A 15,474-nucleotide genomic window follows, 5' to 3' on the forward strand; every position below is an offset into this window, starting at 1 on the left:
TGGAAACCCATACGGGAGAAAACCACAATTTCTTTTTGATTATTATGTAAAATGGAAGCTCCAACTCCAAATTACATCAAATTATGTAGGCACCAACCTATAAGAGGCTCCAACCCACTTCTCTTTGCAAACACTAACTCATTGGAAGCACCAACTCCCACAGTTTGCAGGCATCAACATGCAAGGAACACCAACCCTCATTAATTTGCAAGTACCTACTTGTCGAACCTATCAGATCCCTCTTCCATCAATTTTCACACTCATATCTAAGGCCCTTTGGATTAAAATATTTCTAAAACAAATTATTTTAACTCTCAGATCCACTTATCTTTTCTTTGTACCCAACTTTCTTGCTCTAATTTTTTAATGCACTTAAAGTTCTTCACTATGTTTGTTTTTCCTTCTACAATTTGTTCTTTTATCCAATTTCTTTTTTGCAATTTAGCTTCTAATGCTTTAGATTTGCATTTCTTTAAATTCATTATCGCTTCATATCAACAATCTTCAAAATGTGCAGCCTCTTTAGATCTCAATTGATCTCTCTCTCATCCTTTGTTAACACACTTAGTCATTCTTTATTCCAGGTCTACCTCTCTTCTTTTCCTGCATCTTAATTCACTCTTCTTCTCCTTTTTCAAATCAAGCTACCAATTCGTATATAAGTCGACATCAACCTCTCCCTCTATTTTGCATGAGAGTTCAACTCTTCTTACAATGTCTACCTTTCCTTTTATAGATATGGCACCTTTAATTTTGTCCCTCCCGGTCTTTGACAAAATTAGGCGCCCTAAACGACTTTAATCTCTTAAAAAAAAATTGGCGCTCGAACGCCAAATTTTTGTCTTGTAGCCCCTATTGGTTAGCTTCCTAGTGCATATGACCTAGAGGTTGTAACCTCCTCCTAAAATAGCGCTCACTGCCTATCAGAATAACTTGTTTCTCTCTGCACACTGTCACAACTTGATGTCTGATGCCCAAGAGGCTCCTAGATACCCATTTGTTAACACCTATGATTGGGGGTTATGACCACTACCTTGCCACTCATCACTCAATAATTTGATTAAATCAACAACAAAGAAGTCACTCTGAGGCCTTGAGAAATAGGCTGCTAGTGAAAATCTCAAGGCCCTACCAAATCGTATTCCAAATCACTGCCACACAAACTATCTACCACTTGTCATGCCATGTTGTTGGAAACTAGGCAATTACTGAGATGGAGGTGAATCAATAATTGTGTCTCTTAACAATGATCAATTTTAACAATCTTCTAACTTATTCTTTAATAATGAGTAGAGATATATAATTGTTTAGAAATTAACTATGAATTCAAAAGAAGGCACAAAAGCAACACATGTAGACATCAAATATGAGTGGAAACCCATAAAGGGAGAAAACCGTGAATTTTTGTTTTAATGTAAATGCAAGCACCCACTCCCTTTTTTACATTAATGTTTGTAGGCACCAACCTATATGAGGCTTCGACCTCTCTACAACTTGTTGGAAGCACCCATTCTCACTTCTCACATGCTCCAACCTTGTTTTTTTCAGGCTACTACCTGAAGGACAACAATCCCATGATAGATTAAAATTTGTGTTTCATTGCCTTAACTGGTTTTCAAATTATGGATATTTTATTGTCTTTGACATTGATTTGTATTCTCTCCATGCACCTCTATTGTTGTTTATCTCCTCTTCTCCTCTTTCTTAATCAACTCTATTTTAGGCCTATTTCATTTCACAGTGAACACTTTCTCTATGCAATTTACTCATCAGGAAACTCAAAATTAGACTAAATCTATATCACAAAATCAATCTACACTAATGCTAAAGTTATATTTTTATATTAGCTTTGTCTATTTGTATTCTTCATGCAATAGAAATTGAATCAATTGGTCTCATTCTTCCCATGGTTTACCCATTCATTTCAAATTCGTTTCAAATCGACCCGTCTTTCAATTTTGTGGCCAATCAGAATTGGAATTGACCTCATTTTAGCATACGCCAAAGTTACTGTCAACATCATATCATACTCTTGAAGCACTTCATGTCGTGGCCTATTATACTTCTCATGCAACTTTTTTATAGGGATGAAGTCTCTAGTAGCATCCATTCCATAAAACAAGAGAAGAATGTAAGGATGATCAAATTGGTCCAAATCTAGTTCGTCAAGTTTTAGTAGGTTCTCTTCAACAACATAAGCCACTAGTGGAGATGGATCTACATGTACATCCACCAAAACCTAATAGAAAGGTTTATTACACACTCTACATTCTAGTAAGCCAATGCCTTGACCACTACTACCAAAGACTCTGCCTCGAGCTTGGAAATTTTATTGCGTAATTCAGCAGAATATACATAATCCTCATCCTCGATAGCTTTCTATAGATCCGTTCATAGAAACAAATCGTTATTTCTTTGTCTTGAACTTCATCCTTGGATGATGTTGATCCCTTCTTTGATTCCCTTTGTTTAGCAACCTCTTGCTCAAGATGCAAAAGCCTCTACAAGCTTGCTTCGTAATTGTTGAGCTATTTTACATTCATATGAGTTTAAAGCACATTGAATGTGAGTAGTTAAATATAGCTGGAAAAAAGAATAGAAAATTTCCTCATTAGCACTCTCGTTGCATTCTAAAATAGAAATCGGTGTGGGGTTATTGCCTTTGGACATCTCGACAATTATGACCCTCAAGCCACACCTTTGTGAATCAACTGAACTCGTGAGGAAGAAATGTAAATCATGTTTCAGTTCATGATGTTTCCTGTCAAGGCTAATTCAAATTTCACATATGTTAATAATTCTTTCTTCAAAATCACATAAAGTATGCTTAATGTATTTTGTTGCATCTATTATGGGTAGAACAATGTTTGTCCTTGCAACATGCATTGTGTCACCTCCTTGAAACCTAATTTTCTTTTACAAATTGAAATTCAATTTTGACTACTGGACATCTAAATCAGACATATGGATCCTTTCTTTATATCTTCCCCTGCATAAGATCTGCACCTATTGCTAATATAGCATCTACTCTTCAGAACCCTTGCTCACCTTGCTAACTTCTTATTATGAACAAAATATATATATATAAACAATACAAAATATATAAATAATAATAATAATGAATAACTAAATAATAATTAGTATTGAAGAGGCATGCCTCTATGGACATGATTGTTTGTGAAAGGGTACCTACCTAGCTATATATACGGGACCCTCAGTTGTAATCAAATCATCATAGCTCATATCTTCTATACATTTCTATATAAATATTACTCTCCTGTAATGGATATTTACATATACAAGATCTTCTGAGTATTTTGTTACCTTTATGGACTTTGTTCGTAACACTTCCAGAGAAGCCTTTATAAAGGCTCTTGGCCACACTAGACCTTCCTCTAACTTGATCTATTTATAAAGTTGCTTCGAAGTTCATGCTCCTTAAACAACACCTTTCTCATAAATGAAACCATCTTGAAACCAATTTGGCACAATGAAGACTCCTTTGACTTCAATGACAACATTACCAGCACATGCCACCTCTTTTCCACATTTTATGCCATGTCACTACCACGTGTCACTCAGAAAAGGGCCACTTGGCCACCCGAAAGGCCAAATACACCTACCACGTGTCATCACTTGAGGCTACCACATCATCGCTCAAGCCTTATCACCACCACCTAGTGCCATGTATGTTGTCATGTCAATGTATGAATACCGCATTAGGTGAGTTTCATGCATTAAAGACCATTCATGTAGGAAGTTCCATGGTTATTAGAGCCATCAGATCAATTCAGCTATTGTCGTCGAATCATATCATGTGTTGGATTGTGCGTTAACCTTTGCACTTGTTGGAATCCAATATCTAATCTGAGTATTTTGTTTTTCTAGCGATAATGAATCATGGCCATCAATTTTTCATTCAGTGCCTAAGCCATTCATTTGGCCACCTGCACGCCACATCATTGACCCGCAACATGTCTCTACCACCTAGCTCCTTAAGAAACATGTGAGGACTTGCCTCCTACCACTTCATTTCTTAAGCTTGTGTGTGCAAATAGACTTAAGACTTCAACGAGAATTCGCTAAGTGCTTATACATTGGTTGTTGACCCCTTAGTGACTGAATGTTGTGACTAGTGCTTGCTGGGTCGCCACTCATTGGCCCATTGATGTATTTCTCTTAAGATTGCACCTTTTACTTGTTGATTGGTGTCGATCTAATGAGGTGTGACCCTTGCAGAACCTTGAGCTTTTGGAACCATAACTAAGCTTCAACAATTCAAACTTTAATTTCTCCTCATCTCTTGGGGGTTAGGCTAAGTGCCATGTATTGTTCGAAATTTCTTTGAGAGGGCTATCCAACTAAGCAAATTTCTTGTTCTTTTGAGCAAGTTACTTGAAGATAAAATTGCTTCAAACATAAGCTACTATGATAAACATCAAGCTGTCAACAAACACACCCCACATCAATAATATCATAAGCCTTATACATAAAAACTCAATAAGCTCCCCCTGAACTTGACATTACTTGAAAATAATGACTAGATGACATAAATGACAACAAAATGCTAACATACTCAACAATTCCCCCCTTTGGCATTGATGGCAACACCTATTGATATTGTTGGTCATTGATGGCAACACCACCACTTGGCAACATTCCTCTTGTCAATCTTAAGAAGCTACCATTGTCTACCATTGTCTGCTCATCCTCTTCTTGGTTTTGAAGTGTCAATGTTTGATCATTCCCCCCCTTTGATATCAATGTGAAAGGATTTTAGTTATTCCCCCTTTGATTAGTCGCCCCCTAAAGGGCTTTAGTCATAACCCTACATATTATAGGTTGTTGATTGTAGTTTGTTTTGAACATAATGGTTGTTGCTTGAATCAAGTGATAGCAATGGAAGAAGAGCAGAAGAAAACCATATGAAACATGCAAACTTTCCATTTCATAGTGCATTTTACTCCACCGAAACTTGTACTACTCCCATTGATCTTAAAGCTCCCCCTTGAGCTTAATCTCTTTTCTTCTCTCTAACCTCATGACATACAACTATCTGTAACATATTTTGACAAATGCCCTCTTTGCTTGTGAAGAAAGATAATGAAGAGATGAGTGAGATATCACTCCCAAATTTTTCTTTAAATACTTGAAAGGCTCATGGGAAAGAGATTTAAGGAAGATATCAACAACTTCCTCTTTTGTGGATATGTACTCTAACTTCACAATCTTATCAACCACTTGTTCTCCAATAAAATGATACTTTATGGGAATACACATGGTCTTTGAGTGAAGAATAGGATTCTTGGATGTCTTGATGGCACTTGTGTTGTCACATATAATGGGAATGGGTTCATCACAAGTTACCTTTAGGTCTTGTAGTGTTTGCTTCATCCACAAACTCTAAGTACAACTTCTACAGCTACTATGTACTTGACTTCAACAATAGTAAGTGATATAGAAGTTTTCTTTCTGCTTAACCAAGCCACCAAAAAAATTCTTAGGAAGAAAACATCATCACTTTGCTTTTCCCATCATCTACACTTCCATCCCAATCAACATATGTGTATGCAATAAAACAAAAGTTTTGTCCCTTTGGATACCATAGGCCATTATCCATTGTGGCTCTTACATACCTAAAAATCCTCTTGGTAGCTAAGATATGACTTTGTTTGCGGGTTGATTGATACCTTGTAGCTACACCAACAACTACATAATGTCTAGCCTTGTGGTTGTTAGGTACAAAAGGTCGTCAATTATTGATTTGTACATTGTTTGATTTACCTTTGGTGACTGATCATCTTTGCTTGGTTTGCATCCAATGACCATAGATGTACTGATAAGGGTACATTTTTCCATCCCAAATTCCTTCAGATTTTTTTTGAGGTATTTGCCTTAAGAAATGAATATACCTTTTGTTGATTGAGTAATTTGTAAGCCAAGGAAAAATGAGAGTTCCCAAGCATAGACATCTCAAATTCAACTTACATATCAACTGCAATTTTTTGGCTAAGTAAATCTGCATCACTACCAAAAATGATGTCATCAACATAAACAACAATAACTAAAAGATTATCATTTTCAGATTTGATATACAAAATACTATTAGTTGTCGCTTATTTTAAGCCTTGTTGTTATATATGTCTAACTAATATTGAATAACATGCGTTGGGTGATTTATTTAGTCCATACAATGCCTTTTTTCAGCTTACACAATATGGTCAAAATTCAAGTGTCCCAAGCTTTCGTGCCATAACAAACTCTCATAAAATTTCCCCAAACAACATTCTCATTTTCTTCATTTAGTGTGTATACATTACTTGATGTTCTTGTAGCTCTTGCCACTATTTTCTCTATGTCTATAGTATTTATTTGACCTCCTTTGGAACGAAAAGTGACATCATAACCATGGTCACACATTTGCCTGACACTGAGCAAGTTGTGTTTGATTCCATACACAAAAGGGATGTTTTAAGCATTGTCTCTTTCATTGACCGAGCTTAATGTGCATCTTGCCATGATCTTGCATGGAGCATCATTGCCAAAAGTAACATTGTTTATCTTATTTTCTCTTAATCATAGGAATATGCTCATATTACTTGTCATACGTTTAGAACACCCATTATCTATATACCAATGGTTGCCTTCGTTTTGAGCATATAAGACAATGCCACATTCTTCAACCTTTTCTTCCTTTTCCTTCATCCATGTATTGGGTTCCTGTCAAGCCTATTTGATCTGAAGATTTGATCTAAATTTGTTGATTCTACACTTAGTTGCTTTATGCCCATAGTTATGATAGTTATAGAATTCCATAAAATCAAATAAGCAAGAAAAATGATTATTGTACCTAGGATTGTTCTACGTGAATTTACAAATCGGTTATCTTTTTTTACTGATAAGTTTAATTTCTTTTATTTCTTATCTGATTGTTTCCAAGATATGCTCTACAATTTACAACTTTATGTCCAAAATTTGTACACGACTAACAGTAACCATGGAAAATGTTTTGGTATGTAGGAGACATTTTCCTTTGAGAATATGATTTACTAATTCTTTGATGGCTTCGTCTATGAGGGAGATGAAATCTTTGCTTATTTATCACATGATCTTTGTGGTTGTTCAAATGATTGTAGCTTGGACTTGAAGCTTGTCCTTTTCTTTTCTTTATTGTTGATGATTCTTATCATTTTGTTTGGCTACATTACTGTTTGGTCCTTTGACTACTTTAACAAAGCTGATTGGATCTTTATCTTCATATTCCATTGTGCTTGTCTATCATTCATAGCCCAAACTAGTCTCAATGAGGGGAGATCTCTATACATTCAAAATTCATCCAATTTATTAGATCCTTTAATAAAATTTACATTTTTTGAGTTGTGCCCGAGTCTTTTCTAATTATTTTCTATGGGAGACTACCTTTGTTTCTAGATTTTCATACTCCTTGCCCTTCTCTTTCAACTATTGTACCAGAGTGCCTTCAATCTTCTTTTCTTCCTCTAACTCCACTTTCAAAAGAAGAAGTGATGAATCTTTAGAGTTATCCTTTTATTTTTGAAATTTAATCAACATCTCTTTCTGGTTCTTATTCTTTTTCCTTGGCCTTTGAATTCCTTCTAAGACATTGATCAATTCACCTTCTAGATGTACTTCAACTTATTCTTCATCAAACTCAACTTGTCCTTCATCTAGAGTTTCTAAGGCCATGAGCATGAAGTCAATTATTCTTTCTTTCATTCTTTCATCATCAGAGGATTATTCATCTTCATATTCAGAGGAATTGTTGTCTTCTTAGGCATAAAAACTCTTATTCTTGAATTCTTATCCTTCTTTACTTTCCTATATTTATCTTTCTCTTTATGAGCATATTCATTATCTCTTCTTATGTGGACATTTAGATGCATAATGACCTACTTTTCCATAATTAAATCATTGAAAGGTAAATTGACTTTGCACTTTAAACTCCTCCCTTCAATATTATAACAAAATTTTCCTCTTCCTTATCAGATCCATAGTTCAAGTCTTCCTGATCTTCTTATTAGCTTTGAAGGTTGCCTCCTTTGATGTATATTTTCCTTTTGAGGTTCTCATTTAATAAGTTGTCAATGTTCCATGCAATTGATCCAATGTTACTGTGTTGAGATCTTGCATCTCCTCAATGGACGATACTTAGGCATTGAATCTGGTAGGAAGAGACCTTAACACTTTTTCAACTACAAATGAATCACCCACAAGTTCATCAAGTTCTCTTCCCACATTAACTATTTCATCCATCCAAAGGAAAAATTTTGCAATGTCCTTGTCCTCATTCATCTTTAACAATTCAAATTGCATTCTGTAGACTTGGAGTTTGGCTTTCTTTACCTCATTGTTGCCTTCATAACAACTCATTGGCTTATCCCATATTTATTTGGATGTTCTGTATTGCATGAATTTAACTAACTCATATTTAGGCAAACCACCTAGAATTGCATTCATTTCTTTAGAATTGTAAGTGAACTCAAATTTATTGTCTCTATTAATTAGTACATCTGGGTTTGTATAACAATTATGCATTGTATCCTAGACATCTGCACCAAGAGACATTATGTAAGTACCTTGTTAGTGAAATTTCCATCTTGGTTGGCCACGTCTAAGATCTACCATCTAGTTTTTAGACTGTTGTTGAAGGAACCACTTTGATACCAAGGGTTGGAAACAAGGAAAATACTGAGATGGAGAGTGAATCAATATTTTAACACTTTTAACAATTGTTTAGCTGAAGTAACATACTCAACAATAGTATAATATAGAATAGTGCACCAATCACATAAAGCTTTGACACAAGAAGTTTACGTGGAAACCCATATGGGAGAAAACCACAAATTCCTTTTGATTGTGATGTAAAATGTAATCTCCAACTCCAAATTACATCAAATTATGTATGCACCAACTTGCAAGAGGCTCCAACCCCCTTTTCTTTGCAAGCACCAACTCCAATATTTTGTAGCCACCAACCCCTACTAATATGCAAGCACCTACTTGCTCAACTTATTGAATCCCTCTTTTATTTATTTTTACACTCAAGTCTAAGGCCCTTTAATTAAAATGTTTCTAAATCCAATTGTTTTAACTCTCATATCAACTTATATTTTCTTTGCAACCACCTTTGTTGCTCTAATTTTGTGATGCACTTCAAGTTATTCACTGTGTTTGATTTTCCTTCTGCAATATGTTCATTTATCCCGTTTCTTTTCTACAATTTAGTTTCTAATGCTTCAAATCTACACTTCTTTAAATTCACTACCACTTCATATCAACAATCTTCAAAATGTGAAACCTCTATAGATCTCAGACGATCTACTCTCTCATCCTTTGCTCACACACTTAGTCATTCTTTGTTCCACATATGCCTTTATTCTTTATCTGCAGCTTAATTAAATGTTCTTTTCCTTATCAAATCAAATTGCTTGTTCATTTGCGAGTCAACAACAACTTCCACCTTTGTTTTACATGAGAGCTCAAATCTTCTTATGTTGTCTACCTTTCCTTTTATATATATGGCACCTTTAATTTTGTCACTTGTGGTCTTTGACAAAATTAGGCACCCTAAACAACTTTAATATATTAATATAATTTCAGTGCTTGAACACCATTTTTTCGTCTTATAGCCCATGGTGGCTATCTTCATGGTGCATATGACCTAGAGGCTATAACCTTTGTGTCAAAAAATGCTCACTACCTGTCATAATGACTTGTTTGTCTCCATGCACTGCTGCAGTTCAATGGCCGATGTCCATTAGGCTCATAGGCACTCATTTGCTAACACCTACAACTAGGGGCTATGACCACTACCTTATCGCTTGTTTCTTAGTAGCTTGATCAAATCAACAACAGATAAGTCACTTTAGGCTCGTGAGAAACAAGATACTGGTGTAAATCTCGAGGCTCTGCCACCTCAACTACCAGATCACTAACACTTCATATATTTGCCACCTGTCTTGCCACATCACCTCTCTACCACTTGACATACCATGTCATCACCACTTCACTGCCATGTTTCACTCATAAAAAGGTCCACATGACCACCCAAAAGGCCAAATCCACTTGGCATATGTCATCACCTAAGGCTACCACATCATCGCTCGAACCACGTCATTTCCACCTAGTGCCATGTGTGTCGCTAGCCACTATTTGAATACCACATTGGGTGAGTTTAATTCATTAAATACCACACATATAGGAAGCTCGATGTTGATCAAAGCTCTTAGATAAATTCATTTACAATTTTTAGATCATAACATGCATTGGATTGTGCATTAACTTTTGTGCTTGTTGGCATTCCATATCCATTTCGGGTCCTTGGTTTTGATAGTGACAATGAATCATAACCATTGATTTTTAATTTAGCGCCCATGCCATTTAGTTGGCCACCCAAGTACGTCATCGTTGATCTACCATCTGGATTCTTGAGAAACATGCGAGGACTTACCGCCCACTGCTTTGTTTCTCGAGCTCGTCTATGTGCAAGTAAACTTAATACTTCATCAATGATTTACTAAGTTGTTGAGCATTGGCTATCAGTCGCCCGGTGACCAAACACTATGGTCAGTGCTTATTAGGTCACATCCTATCGGCCATCGATGTATTTATCTTGAGCTTGCACCTTCTACTTGTTGAATAATCTACGGCAACTTAAGTTAATAAGATTCTTCTCACCATGATAATTATTAGTGAGGTATTTTTAACTTTTCTTATTAGCACAATATTCGCTTGTTATTATTAGAGTGTGTTTACTCAATTCATCCAATAGTTACCAAAACAAAAGAGACAATAACATAAGATCTTGGCTTTTTGTCGGGGCCAAAACCTCTCACTCCATGAGAGGAAAAGCTGCACAAAATTCTTCTTACAGAGATTCCAATAATACTAAGACCATGACCCTTGACCTATTAGGCCACTCCAATACCAAGACACCAATCCTCTTATTTGTCACTGTTGAGATCATCATCACTGCTACTGAAGTCATCACTGCTGCAACACTGAGGCGGTCACTGAGATCATCATTGTTGCAACTTTGTTGCACCTTCATCGAGATCTTCACCGAAACACAAATATCTCTATACTAATATATGTATGTATATATGAGAGTTTCACCTAGATTCACTAAGATTATGACCTTGTAGCTATGCCTCCATCAAGATCATGACTGTGTTTACATGATTACTTCATGCCAAGATTATGTCTACATCTAGAATGTAGGCCGAGACAGAGAGTGTCACTTCAAGATCCTCCTCTTCACAAATATGTTGAGACTATAATGCCGCTTCAGTGATGACTGTGATCACCGAGACTGTATTCATTAAGACAATGGGGAGACCGAAAACTATATCTCTGTGGTACCCATTCAAAGAATAGAGATGCATGACTGAATTGCGAAGTCTTGTAACTGTAATTACCCACCAAAGTTTCAAAGGCATCCGAGTTCTACTTCTACCCTTAATGTGGATCGTTACACGCCTATTTACAGTAGTTAGTCATGCATATAAGCCAACATGAGAGAGGTAACCGTTGTGTCTCCTTATATGAGCCGATATAACTTCTTTTTATCTTGTTTGGATGTTGAATTCTTCAAGAGGGATTGTGCTTGCCTTTGGAGGGTTGTTAGACATTTCTATAGACTAGAATACATTGAACATCAGCTCAAGAAGAGCTTCTTCATATGAAATTGACTCTTTGACTCAATAATAAATCCTAAGGCTCTCAATGGGAGCCACTACAAATAAACCTCTTGCTCATGAAACCCATGTAGCAAGGCATACAAAAATAATTTTATTTCTTTATTTCATCATTTACAAAGATCATGTCATTATGAATATTGAACCTAGTTACACTTTCTTCAACACTCTTTCTTAACTATGGAGGTATTCATAATGGTACTTGGTCATTCTCAATCTGAAGAATTTTTCACAAGAAGAACCGGATTGGTAACCCATCTGTGTAGCATCATAGTAAACAACATTGTTTCCACAGCAAGGCCTTGACTGACAGCTCTATCTCTCATCAAATCAGAGCATAATGTTGGCGAGACCAATGACTATAGACACCTTCATCATTGTCTCTCAAGGTACATACCGACCCGGGTGTTCATTGAGTATGACCTTCTAGGACTATTCTTATCTTGGGTTCCCATCCCTCAAAAAATATCGATCATCTTGCCTACTCTTATCTTGGATGCCCTACAAATCCTCAAAGAGCATCAAATTCCAAATGATTACCCAATCCTCCCATTCTTTCTTCCCAAGTGAAGGCAAGAATGTTGTGTCTATCTCTTCATCTCAACTAGGGAAGATACACCCATTCCTGTAAAGGAATGTACCCAAGTTCCCTCTGGCCAAGAACTTACCTAAGCTCCCTCTCAATTAGGGACTTGTCAGAACTTCTTCTTAACTAGGGACTCTCCTTTTTCATCAACAACTTCTTCTTCACGGGTCCTTCAGCTACTTGATCAATTTCTTTCCTTGATGTCGTGTGAAATTCAATTGAGCTTCTTTCTTGTAGGGCATTAGCCATTGATCACTTGCCTTCTTAGTTCGTCATGTCATTCCTTTCTTCATGGAAAGTGGCCTTCTTGATACATATCTAGAACCATCGTCATATGGCTACTTTTTCCTCATCATATTTTAGGAATTTCCATCCACCACATGAATTCTAGTTATACTTATACTTACAACTCTTGTTCCAGTAGCTCTTCATGAACTCATCCAGATATTATTCAAGAAATCAAAACATAACATTAAATCAAATTGTACCTTACTAGGTGGTTCTTCATCATGACATCTTCATGTAGGTATTAGCGTCCTGCATACATGTTGACACATCTCCCAAAGATATCCATTGTCAAGGGTCTCCATCTTTTTCAAACTTCCATCAGAGTCTTCATATCCTTTCAGGAGATTTCCGAGTCAAATATTCTTGGTCTTTTGGATGTTGATTGCCTTTATCATGGTTGCAGATCTCACGATCTCTTCCTTCCTCACACATTCCATTCCCAGGAGCTTTCAATAAGAGTTTCTTAATTGTAGTCAACCACCTCATACTTCATATGAGGACATATTATGTTGATTTCATCTAGTGTGACTTATGCCTTCCTGCATCCTTTCAGAGGAGATCTTTTTTCTCTTGATCATGCTTCTCAAGATAAAAGTAATGATCCATTTTACCTGCAACCATATGACATGACTTCATAATATTAAATACAAGCATAAATACCTCATTTTACCTTTAGGTCATCTAAGCCTCTTTCAGTAGCTTTCTTGGTTGAAAAGATTTTCAATCCCTTGATCTGCTTCATCTCTTATGTCATCATAACATCATCCATGAATTCCACAAGTTGGAGTTTCTAATGAAATGCTTGCTTCTTCTCTAAATTAGTGAACCCTCCGATGAGGATTCCATCAGAGAATCTTGAGGATCTTGCATATCCCCATCTGGTAGATGTTTCCTTTTTGTATGATGATCCTTGTCCTGGATGACTTCTTCCTTTCCTTTAATGTCCAATGAGGTTCCCAAGAGTTATATCCTTCATGTTTGACTGCCATGGATTTTGTCCTTCATGATTCCAATGGTGATGTCACGTGCTCTTGTTTCTAATGCTTCCATGATGCCACGATGCATCTTATTATCATGGTCATACCTATAACAAAAGATTTAGGAGTTTATGATAGGACCCTTTTGTGAGGGATACCATCTCAATCATAGTAGAGACCTATTACTCCCTCTTTCCTTGACCCTTTTCTTCAGCTTCCTCCATCTTTCCGGTGATATGAGCTTTCTTTTCATAATATTTCCATAACACTATTTTGTCTTGCTTGAGGACCAAACTTCCCTTTCCTTGCTAAAAATGTTTGAGTCCTTTAAATTTCAGCACTTTTGCCTTCAACTTATCTTTTTCTATCTAGCATAGAGACCACAAATTGTCGAATGAGGTAACCTTCTTGTTTATGGACATTTGTTACCTTGATTATCAGTTAGATCAATGATAATTATCTTCTTATCATCTCTCCCAGATCTCGCAATTGAGATCTCATGAAGATATTCCTTCATTCTTTGATACCTTCAATCAAGTCTAAGTGATATGTTCTTGTTCATTGCATTTCAGAGAGTATATCTTCTAGCATTTCATATATCTCTTTTATGTCTCCTCTCCTGCTACATAGGGATGAGAGGACCTTTAACTAATTTCATAAGAATCCTATGAGTCTCTTGACCCTTTTCCATGCATTCAAAAAATGCTTGACTTTCAGAGACTTTTCCATGGACATTAATGACTTCTATATCGGGGACTACATATATCCTCCTTTCTTATGTAAGGAATTTTGATGACCCAACCGATTTATAGATCTCCTTGAAATCATGAATTCATTTTACCAAATTGATTAATGAAAAATACTTACTTGACATGTGAAGATAAAATCTTCAGCTTGATCACATTGAAGATGCACTGATGCTTCCTCTAGGTGATCTTCGAGTTGATGTGATTTTATAGTAGATCATTGCTTGAGTTGCTTAGCATGAAATACTAAAATCCTTTGTCAAATATCTCCTTTGAGACCTTTTTGCATTGTCCAACACCAAGCACCGAAACTACTCCAGACTATAAGTTATTGAGATCACTATGGTATGACAGAGATTGTAATGACACCAAATTTGTGGCTAGCACTGTGGTTATTTTAAGACTGAATTAGCACTGAAAATTACCTTCTCTTCTTTTGATTGTGATCCAAGTTCTGAGCACGAGCATAGAGACTTCATTTTGAATGAGATTAATTATAAGTTATCAAAATGTGGGAGAATGTGATCATACCCGAATTGTAGGTTGTAGGACTAATTTGTCTTGTTATTATAAATTGTCTCCTTGAATATATAGACAAAAGCCCTTATCGTTGTACACTGATCCTTCAATTTTTTATAGAGATTTTGAAACACAACGCCCTTCAACTTGCTTTGATGCCCTTCCTGAAGCTTGATCCTTGAATGTCTCTTGTATTCCCTTCCTTTGACTTCAACACCTTACCTCTGATACCATGTTGAAGAATCTAGGGCAAATTATGTCCTTGACTCTGCCAAGGACATAATAAACCCAAAAAATCACAAAGGAGTATACTCGGTTCCCTGCTCATGTGGAAAAGTATATATAGGTGTAACAGGGAGATCCTTTGGCATAAGGTTAAAAGAAAACATTAATGATATTACAAGAAACGGGTCGGAAAAATCAGGTCTAGCAAAGCATGCATGTTCTTCCTCACACTACATTTGTATGGAACAAGCAAAATTAATTCACAAGGAAGACCATTATTTAAAGAGAAGGGTGAAAGAAGCAATTGAAATCGAAAAATCTTCCAATAACATGAATAGAGACGACGTGCTAAAATTAAGTAACACCTGGAAACCCTTATTAAATAAAATTAAAAAACAGTAAACACAAATATACAA

The 15,474-nt window shown here is 36.1% G+C and overlaps 1 pseudogene; it reads right to left on the reverse strand.

Annotated features, from left to right (window-relative positions):
* Positions 1 to 1,924: 1,924 nt before the first annotated feature.
* Positions 1,925 to 2,670, reverse strand: LOC149238476 (clp protease adapter protein ClpF, chloroplastic pseudogene; annotated as a pseudogene).
* Positions 2,671 to 15,474: the final 12,804 nt, after the last annotated feature.

This window comes from Pinus tabuliformis, chromosome 8 (assembly GCF_031772625.1).
Source record: "Pinus tabuliformis cultivar Carrire ecotype Pingquan chromosome 8, CPIR1, whole genome shotgun sequence".
In the NCBI taxonomy this organism is placed as follows: domain Eukaryota; kingdom Viridiplantae; phylum Streptophyta; class Pinopsida; order Pinales; family Pinaceae; genus Pinus; species Pinus tabuliformis.